The sequence below is a fragment of the Corythoichthys intestinalis genome, chromosome 6 (genome assembly GCF_030265065.1).
Source record: "Corythoichthys intestinalis isolate RoL2023-P3 chromosome 6, ASM3026506v1, whole genome shotgun sequence".
In the NCBI taxonomy this organism is placed as follows: Eukaryota; Metazoa; Chordata; class Actinopteri; order Syngnathiformes; family Syngnathidae; genus Corythoichthys; species Corythoichthys intestinalis.
The window spans coordinates 45,642,087-45,652,851 of NC_080400.1; positions in this window are offsets into that span (position 1 = coordinate 45,642,087).

Consider the following 10,765-nt stretch of genomic DNA (forward strand, 5'->3'; position numbering starts at 1 on the left):
ATGGCCATCTTTGTCACAAACCGGAATAATATTGAAAACCTTGTGGTGTAATTTAAAGCAACAGTGTAGGTTTGCATACCGGACGGCCGGGATATAACACTACCAACTTTTCAGGATGCTCAAATTGTCACTACCAACTTTTAAGCTACCTTATTTGCATTGTACAGTGTGAGTTCAGTTACGTAATAAATGTAGATCGTCTTCCCATACGTTGTAAGGATTGAAACGCATGTTTGATTGGCTAATGATTTCAACCGTACCCCCCAACCACAGACAGCCCCAACAGATTCATGTCGACAACATGCCACCTCCGCCGCTACCTTCAAAGAGGTGGGATAATAGAAAAAGTTTGTTTTTTTTAAATAAAATTTTACAGCCAGCAGGAGTAATGTAAAAATACGTCAATGTTGTGGAGGTGGGGGAAGCACCACAAATTTTGCTACTTTGTACCCAGAACTCAGCAGCACGCCTCATCACTCGAACCCCCGCAACACACCACATCACCCCCATCCTCCATCAACTTCACTGGCTTCCTGTCAAACAAAGAATCAACTACAAGATCCTCATCATCACCTTCAAAATACTCCATGCCCTGGCCCCTCCCTACCTTTGCGATCTTCTCCGTCTAAACAATCCAACCCGTTCACTTCGCTCTTCCACTATTCTTCCCCTCTGTTCCCCGTGTCCGCCTCTCCACCTTAGGTTCCAGAGCTTTTAGTCATTGCGCCCCCCAGCTCTGGAACTCCTTACCCCCTGATCTCCGCAGCATATCTACTCGATCACTTTTCAAATCTAGACTTAAAACACACCTGTTCACTCTTTCTTACCCACCATAACCCCTAGCCGTTATATTTTTACTTTTTATTGTGCTTTTAATTTTTTATCCTTTTAATACCTTTTTATCATACTGTGATTCCATGTCTCTTGTGAAGCGTCTTTGTGTGTTTTGAAAAGCGCTCTAGAAATGTATTATTATTATTATTATTACTCAAAGTCAAACCTGCGTCTACAGTTAGTATAACATTAAACTGTGTGAACTTGAAAAACTACTGCGGTCAGGCCAGCCTCCTCAAGGAACAACAAAGTCAAGCTAGCTATTCCTCATTTGGATCATTATTTGCATTTTGTGCATTATTGTAATGCAACGCGATGGCTTCAGAGTGCAAGTCCCTTTATTTAAAAATACATAAATAAACAGGGAACTGTCCAAAAATGGGTCAACTTCAGGGGACACTGACATGAAAAAAAAATTATGTCAAATGAAATCACTCATCAGAATTTCATGAGCGTACTCCATGCTTCGAGTCTCGGGGTTGTCTAGAATGCCTCAGATGTAGATCGGTCCTTGGATATCTCAAGATTTTTTTCCATTAATTTTTCCCATATCATTTTTATGTTACAATACCTTAGTTTGAGTGGACCCATTCTTGCATAGTTCTCAGTTTTTTTAATAAATGCACTTCAAAATGTTTTACAAGTTTTTGAAACCAAAGCTTTGAATCGAGTGTTGTATCACCTGAACCAATACACATGAATGTTGGTATAAGTCAGTACAGATTTATTTAGCATATTTCACTTCAACTTATATCTGTTCATTTCATATCATTGCACATAATTCTTTGTTCTCGTAACTCACCTGACGGAACTGGAGATTTTTTATTTATTTTTGTAAAATTCAACTACAATCTAGCCTTTCATTGAAAGCTAGCTGTTGTTTTTGTATAAGGATGATGTACTAAACATTGATGTAATTTTCTTTTAGGATGCCCAAATGTAGGCACTTGGCTTCTTTTATTTAAACAATTATTGCACACTTTCCCTAACTCATACAAACTTGTTTTCTCAGATATGAAATATATGTGAATAATATATAATTAACTGAAATTGCTGACCTGACAACCATTTTTTTGATATAAAGGAAAACCTTTAAAATGATCTGTAGTGCCCACTTTTTCATACCACTGCATCATTCTATAGGCGCAACTACAAGAATGTTTCTCAATAAATGTGCCTTGAAAATAATGTATATGTATGCACAAGAAACACAAGCGTTTTGACAACTGCGTTTAAACAAATGTGATTTTTTTTTTTTTTTTTTTTTTTTTAAATCCTGAATAGCATTTAACAGAACGTGGTGCTTAAGCTTTTTTTTTTTTAGACGAGGGCAATGCTAGGAGCAGTAAATTTTGGTGTTTTATTGAGTTCCCTGAAAAGTGCTATCAATTCTCACCCACATTTACACCTATGGATAATAGTAGTCTTGAATCAACCTGGCAAGCATGTTTTTGTGGGAGAAAGCCAGATGTCACACCCTATAGCTTGGGGGAGTGACTTGTCAACTGTTCAGTCCAGACGTAAAGCAAGACACACAGTTCGGTAGAAGATCACATTTTTACAAAGGAGACCTGAGCCATCGAAAAACATTAACTTTAGTGTTAAAATTCAAGTAAGTAACGATTAATGGTTCTAGTAAGCGTAACATGAAAAGACCATTTCTCAAAAGATTTGTTCAATAAAGTTGGAAAGAAAACAAACATGTTATTAAACCTGTTTTTAACCACGCACCCCATAACCCATCAGATTGATGAACAGCACCAGGATTCTTATTGTTTTGAGGAAACATTTATTTATTATTTTCCCTTCAGGCATGAACAAACATACAGCATTTATATGTGTTTACAATTAATTCAACCCGAAAAGAAAAGGGCTGACGGGAGAAGCCGAAGCTTATTGAAACCTGTCCCCAGTATACCATATAGGACGCAGAAGGGGCTCGGTACCCCGTACTCCTGGAGCACCCCGCACAGGACTCCCCGAGGCACACAGTCGAACGCCTTCTCCAAATCTACAAAGCACATGTAGACTGGTCGGGCTTTTCCCATGAAACCCTCGAGGACCCTGCTGACTGTGTAGAGCTGGTCCACTGTTCCACGGCGGAGGCGAAAACCACACTGCTCCTCGTGAATCCGGGATTCGACGGACCCTCCTCTCCAGCACCCCTGAATAGACTTTACTGGGGGGGCTGTGGAGTGTGATCCCTCTATAATTGGAACACACCCTCCGGTCCCCCTTCTTAAAAAGTGGGACCACCACCCCAGTCTGCCAATCCAGATGCACTGTCCCCGATGTCCACGCGATGTTGTAGCAGCGTGTCAGCCACGACATCCCCACAACATCCAGAGCCTTTAGGAACTCCGGGCGGATCTCATTGACCAACAGGGCCTTGCCACCGAGGAGCTTTCCAATCACCTCAATGACTTCGATCCCAGAGATGGGAGAGCCCAGGTCGTGTTGGTGGAATTGAGGAGGTCTTCGAAGTATTCTCCCCACCCACACACGAAGTCCCGAGTTGAGGTCAGCAGTACCCCACTATACACAGTGTTAACGGTGCACTGCTTTCCTTTCCTCAGACGCCGGATGAGGGACCAGAATTTCTTCAAAGCCATCTGGAAGTCATTTTCCAAAAACATTAATGCAAAGGAAAAAGTACAACATTATGGAATGGCCATCTCAGTCCCCCAACCTGAATATTATTGAAAACCTGTGGTGTGATTTAAAGCAGGCTGTCCAGGCACAGACACCATCAAACCTGACTGTACAGATGTTATGTAAAGAAGAAAAAAACCATTTAAGCACCTGGCTTCTTGTGTTTAAATAATAAGTACTCACTTTCTGTAACTCCTATAAACCTTTTTTCACCTGTCAAATATTACTGTTTTCCTGCTATTTTACATCAAATACTGATTATTATTATTAATAATAATAAGGCGTGTCCAAATTTGTTCATACCCCTGCATGTACACAAGTCCGTCAACAGCAGAGAGACACTGTAATCAGGGGTGAAAGTGGTTCGAATTTCTTGCCGGAACTCCCAGATGTGAAGTTTGCCACGGAGCCTGAATTTTTTTTTTTTTTTTTTTTTTTTTTTTTTTTAAATGTCAAAACCACTAAAATGCTAAAAAAAAAAAAAATGTTTTGGCCAGTTTTTCTATAACACATACAAAAACTGGTTTTTATTTAAAATCACACTTTTTTTTTTTTTTTAAAGATTTGCAAAATAAAAGTTAACAAAAACAGCTACCCATCTCCTAATTTTTATATTCCCTCATTTCCTCACATACTAAATGTCAAATCTCAATTTTAACTACTTAAGACCATAGGATGTATATAAAAATTGAAGCTAATGTAAACATTTACTTTTTGTTGTTTTATAATATTAAAGATATTAGTAACATACATTCAGAAAAATAAGTACAAAAGACTTAAATTATGCAGAGTGAAATAGAATATATTTTGAAGATCGCGCAAACATTGACTTTTTTAAATCATAAGGAAATTAATAAGTAGCCTAACATAAATGAACAAATGTCAGTCCAAAGTGCACATTGTCAGTTAAGATGTTCTGCACCTCCCCATCAGAGCAAATAAAACTAAATATGATAAATAAGCCTCCTTAACACTTTCCTTGCTCTTGAAGATTTGATCCATTTTGTGTTGCATTGCCCTTTTTTTTTTTTTTTTTTCTGTTTCAGAAAACATGCACATTTGAACCAATCAGAGCTAGCTATCTCTGGTGATTACATGTCAGTATTTCAGCCAGTTGAACAGATAAATGAGTCCAGGCGTTTTGCTTTGTTGTGTGCATTCGCACATTGACGTGACTCGTCATCGTCAGACTCTGATAACTGCAGCAGCTGGGGAAACCTCCATGCCGTCCGTGGAATAAAATGAATAATAAATACTGATGGAAAGGATTACGCTACACGAGCACTTTATGATGCTTGTTGTTCACACTTGTGTATGTAAATCTGATGTTGGTAGATTGTTTTCTTCTTGGAGATGAAATGCATGTGTGGCAGCTTTGTACTTTTTTTTTTTTTTTTTTTTAAATACATAGCGTTTTGACAGTTGCCATCATATTTTTGGAATCAAAGCACAGTATACCGGAACCGCCCACTTTCACCCCTGACTGTAATTGGTTTAAAAAGGGGGAGAGATTGCGCCCTGAAAAACTAAGTCATTTTATTTATTGGATGATAATTTGATTGTGTGTTCATGATAGGCCTAGTCACTGCATTATGTGAAAGGGCCCATCAATCTTTCCACAAATTCCACAAAAACATGAATTAAACCACGTTAAACCGACATGGGCTTGCGCACATATTTTGAGCGAGCTTGACCGAAGGAAAGCTATCTTTCCAAACCCTGAATCTAAAATATATATGTATATTTAGCTATATTTTAAATGTGATATATGACCTCCAAAAGTGACTTTTGTTTTTGGTCTCATTTTCATTCTTTACAGACTTCAGTTACTATATCCTTTTGGAATATTTGCAACCCAATAATAATAACAAAAAGCTCCCTCAACAAATCTTGTAATACAGTAATAACATATATTAGCAAGAGGATTTCTGGTTAAATAATCTTGATAATCAGGTCTGAGTTCAAAGCTCTGTACCTGCCCACATGATGACTCACTTATAAAAAGAATTCCACCCACCTGTGGGCCGGGACATAGAATATCCCAGTGTAATGATGTGATGTTATTAAAAGAAAAGATGTGTTGAATGGCGAGAACATTGAATGAAGTTCATTTCACGGGCTGATGCACGCTTGACATACTGTACCAACCGCAAACTGGAGCGAACACTGAATGTCGTCTGAATGAGCTTGCTCCTCTTCATGAGTAAAGTTCACAGAAAATAGTCGTTACTGCATCAATGTCACAAAACAGACTGCTTACAAGATGTGAATTAGACACACCCTCGAAACATCAAAATCTTCTGGAAACAACGTTGGTTGGAAATAATGGATTGAATTTATGTCACAAATTGAAACACGAGACAGCAAATTTCCAAGAATTGAAATCTGGGTGTTCCCGTTTTTTCCTGCAGGATTGTGGTGTTAACGTGACACTGTGAATTAATATCCGTTCCATTGAATTCAACCGGGTCCAGACGTTGGGGTTAAATTTCAGAGTAAAATGGTCGAGTGTAAAAATAAGTCTTTTGATGTTAAAGTGAATCTGACTTTTAACTGTTTTAGCTGTCAAACAGTGTTGGTGAAATGCACTGCATTGTACCATATTGTTAAACAATTTGTATAATATTGTTTACATTTTGAAGAATGTTTTACAATAAATGTGGAACCAAGCCCGTGCTCCCACAAAGCTCGGGTGTTCATGTAGCCATGTTGCCGCTGTGTTATGGAAGGTATGTTCTTCCTGTCCCTGCATTTTCATGTGCCCAGTGCTCCAAACTTACTAAAGCTAAAATCTTGCATATGAAATGACTTGTTGTCTTTGATATTGTTATTACGATGATGATTGTAATTATGATTTTTTTAATATTATTGACGACAACTACTGTACTGCTGTGGCTGCAACGCATGCTATCTGCTGCTAGCCTGTTGCTAATCTGTACGTGTAGGATGGCACAATAATGTTCAATTTGACTACAATTCTGTGTTTTGCATAACCGCTTAGACATCATTAGCTTTGCTAAATCAAGTTATACAACGGTAAAGAAATGGGAAAACAAACACTCATCTACTACAAGTCATACATGGGCTTCTTACGCTAAATGCATAAATGCAAGTGTTACAAGTTTTTGTTCCTTTGTTTACAGGTGGAAAATGCAGTAAGGCAAGGGAAGACAACTTGATGTGCCTCACAACAACTATTACTGAACGTTGATGGACATATATCGAGACTACGTGCATTCTACTTTGATGACGGCTCGCCTTCGTTAATATTTTTCTAATTTTATAAATTGTGATTCATTGACATGTTTTGCACATGCACCAATCGTTTTAAATAAAACAAGAAATGGAATCATGTTGTCCAAAAGTTTTATTGCCATCAATATCTGCAATATAAAAGAATGACATACTTTTTGTGTTTATATGTACATCTGTGATGACCTCATAATACCATAACTAGAATCTAACCAGATAAACAATACCTTGGTTTATTTCCTTGCAACAACAAAATGTGTGTCAGCCCTTCTGCATTCGGCAACTTTAATATTATTTGTAATTTTGCCTCATTTTGGTCACTCAAGTGGCTAGTGTATCAATCTACACCTCATGTTAACACAGGTTGCACAGATTGTTAGAATTTTGTCCATCAACGAAGTGATAAGAACAAACGCACAACACAAGTCCTGGAGCTTCATCTACGTCATGCTGAATCCATTTTTGGAGATTCACTTGGTTCGTCTGGTTTGATTTTGCAGTTTTAATTTTGTCTACACACTGCTTACTTCAACCGCACTTCATGTTGTTTTGTCTAAACCGGAGGTCCGTAGCAGAAAATGTCAAAGATGCCCATGTTTCGCTCAGGAAACTTGTCTTCATGCCTTTTTTTTTAGTAGTGCTGTGATATTTTTAGTCTTAACATTAAAAAAAAAGAAAAGAAAAGAATGATCTCTTCAAAAGGTTCATTTTAACTCTCCCAACGGTTAAATTTAACACAGAAATAACTTTTTCTTTAACTCCAACATCGGAGTTGAACACCTTCTGTTGTGGTCACATATAAACACCAGAAAAGAGTTCAAATAAACACCATGGGGGTACTAACACTGCTGATTTGCTATGCCAGAATTTTACTGAAGCTGACATCCTAGGTCTGATAATCAGTTCACACAGACTGGGGATGTTCCACTCAATAGTAACAAAATTGGAAGCAATAGACCTCCCCGCTGCGCTTAAGAGCCTTTTGCAACGTAACCTGGAACGTAATTTTTAGCATCCCAGCGTGATGTCGCTGAAAGTAGTGGGTGCATGCAAGCAGTGAAAGGAGGTGGATGTGAGAGACGAGCGCTAAGTGGACCCCAGGCTGGCAGACAGCAGGTTGAATTGTTGTCCAGACACTGGCACTTACTCACCAAGTGTGTGTCTATGTTTGTGCAGTCTACTTTCTTGGCTTTCTTGGAGTGTCAAATATGGTGTTGTGGCTACCATGTCAGCATGTGAAAACACATGCTCTGCCATGATTTACTCATTTCTCTGCATTTCGTCAGTAAACAAAATATGGACTTCAGTATGGCAATGGCATCATGAGAGAGAAACAATTAGCAATGCAGTTCTAAATGTGGGATAACATCTTGAACATTCAACAGTTGATTCCCACTAATTGGACACAATTAGGTTCACTTAGACAAAGCTTGTAAGAAATATCTAGACATATATTTTACATAACTCCCTTCGTTTACATATATTAGGTGTTTGACTGGAATATGACTTCAGGTGAGAGGCTGAGTACAGTGGTTAGACCTAACTGAACACAAACAGCCATTCACACTTGAGAACAGGTTCAAGTCTTTCATTAACTTTGAAAATAATGTTTTTTGGAATGTTGGAGGAAGCCATGGTGCACACAGAAAACCCTCATAAGCATAGGGATAACGTATAAGGCCACACAAAAAGTTCTGAGGTCGGATTCCAACCCACAAAGATCCATTTTCTATATTGTGATTTTCTTCGCTAGGGTAACAGGTGACATGGAGCCTCTCGCAGTTGACTTTGGGCAAAAGGTTTTCCTAGACTTTGCCCAGGCTAGCCAGTCAGTTCACTGCCAGGTGCCAGCCCTCTCCATTCAAATGAGTTTCTATCAATAAAGGGAAAAGGAAACTTTTTTTTCTTCTATCTTATTGAGCTTCATAAGAGACTACGTAAAAAGTAGACTTGGTACAATGTGAGAACTCACAACATTATAGGTTCACATCATTGAAGGTCCACATTAAGTTCACATTATTTCTACCCGCAATAGAATAGAAAAGGAAACAATTTTTTCTTCTATCTTATTGAGCTTCATAAGAGACTAAGTAAAAAGTAGACTCGGTACAATAATGTGAGAACTCACAACATTATAGGTTCACAATGAAGGTCCCCTTTATGTTCACATTAATTCTACCTGCAATATTTTTGTCTGGGTGCCTATGTATTGATTGTAGCCCCCCCCTTATAGTAGTGAATTTAGTATGTGCCTGGGGCTGGCCACCAATCCTGGGTTGTCCGTTTCTCTTCTGTCGAAGGTCAGTAACGCTGCAGTTCTGTAATAGCGTACCGCACTAATGCTATATTTAGACCGCAAGGCTGCATGCCGTCACCATCGTAAACCGGAAGGGGGTCAACATAGAACCACGCTCGCATACAACCCATGCTAGTACTGCTTGTTTTCTGCCGGTAATCTTTCAAAAAAGAACATGCTGAGTAAACACTGCTGCTATGGATATTGTAGAAATGACTCTAGACATTATGACATATGAAGGATGTTTTCTTCATACGTTTCCCGTTGCCAAAAAAAAGAGCAAAAAATGTGAACAATGGATCAACTTGTGCGAATGTCCAAAAGACCTACAGGGTGAAACCATTCACCTTCATGTACAGTAAACATTTTGTCGGGTGCCATGGTCCTACAGATGACAGTCCTTTTCCATTGCCTGCCTCGAAGAGGTGAGCCATTTTGATATTTTTACTGATTTTTTTAGTGTGGCGTTTTTCCGTTCTGCTTGTCTGACAATGAATGACATGAAAAAAATGAAAATGGTATCTGACTGCCACTGTTGTTACCTTTTCTGTTGTAAAGAAACAACTGAAGTAAGGAAGGAAGTGTAAATAAATTATAGAAATAAGATTTGTTATTAATGAAAAAATCAAAAGTGTTCATTGGTTGTCACTTAGTAGCATTTGCAATCACTACACAAAAATAGCAATATAAATTACCTCCAAGAACGGTCAGAGATGTAAGACAACCAGAGGATATATGATATAAGAAAGACTGGGCATTTGGTGGTTAAGGATAGCTTGTTGAAAGAGGAGAGTGTCATTGTCAGTGGCGTAAGGCAATGCACACAAGAAAAAGGTGTCGATAAAAAAGCTACCTCTGGATCAGGTCGGCTCTTTTTCCCAATCTTTTTCAGCCCTCGACCCTCAAGCCATCTCTTTAACTGAACATTTGTATGTTCTTCCACATCTTTACCAGTGAATTTGGTTCCAGGGACATCATTTTTGGAAAGAATTTGTAGGTTTAGCTCAGTAAACATCTGGTTCTTACACTATTTACATGCATCTAGCATGAGGGACAAACGCAAGTTTGACCCCCTAACAACAGTTGCTAACGTCATGAATATTAATGAGCAAAGGTGACGTGTTCCACGCGGTACGCTATTATCCGAACATAAGAGGACATTCAGTATTGTAAATGAACAGATCACCAATGGATTTTTGATTTTGATTTTGTTGGAATTGGCGAGGCTACGGTCTATCTCACCTAAAGTTGTGGTCACTCTAGCATTGGGTTGATGAAGAAACTTGAGATGAAAAGAACTAGGAATTCATGTTTAACTCGCTCAAAAACCTAGGGGTGTGTTCCAATGACTTGACCACACTTGGCAAATGGTCTAAACGTTGAATAGCCAATCGCCAATGAGTTTCATGAGTGACTCGCCATTTACGACGTGTAAGTCATACTTTTGCTTTTATGTAATTTCCACTCCTAACGCGTTGTTTAGGAGTCTCATCTAGCCGGCTTACACCACGCGAGACACGTAACATGGGATTCCACGTGCGGAGGTTGGCTTGTTTATATAAAATGGTTGACAGATTCATTGGCCAATGAGCTCAGCTTTTCACTATGTCGTCACGTTTTCCATGGAAACCTAAGATTTCTGACCAACAGCAGAACAATAGAGGCGGGGTCAGAATTGAGGTCGCGAGAAGCGTTCGCTGATTGGCTGCTGTATCTAAACCGGAGGGGACC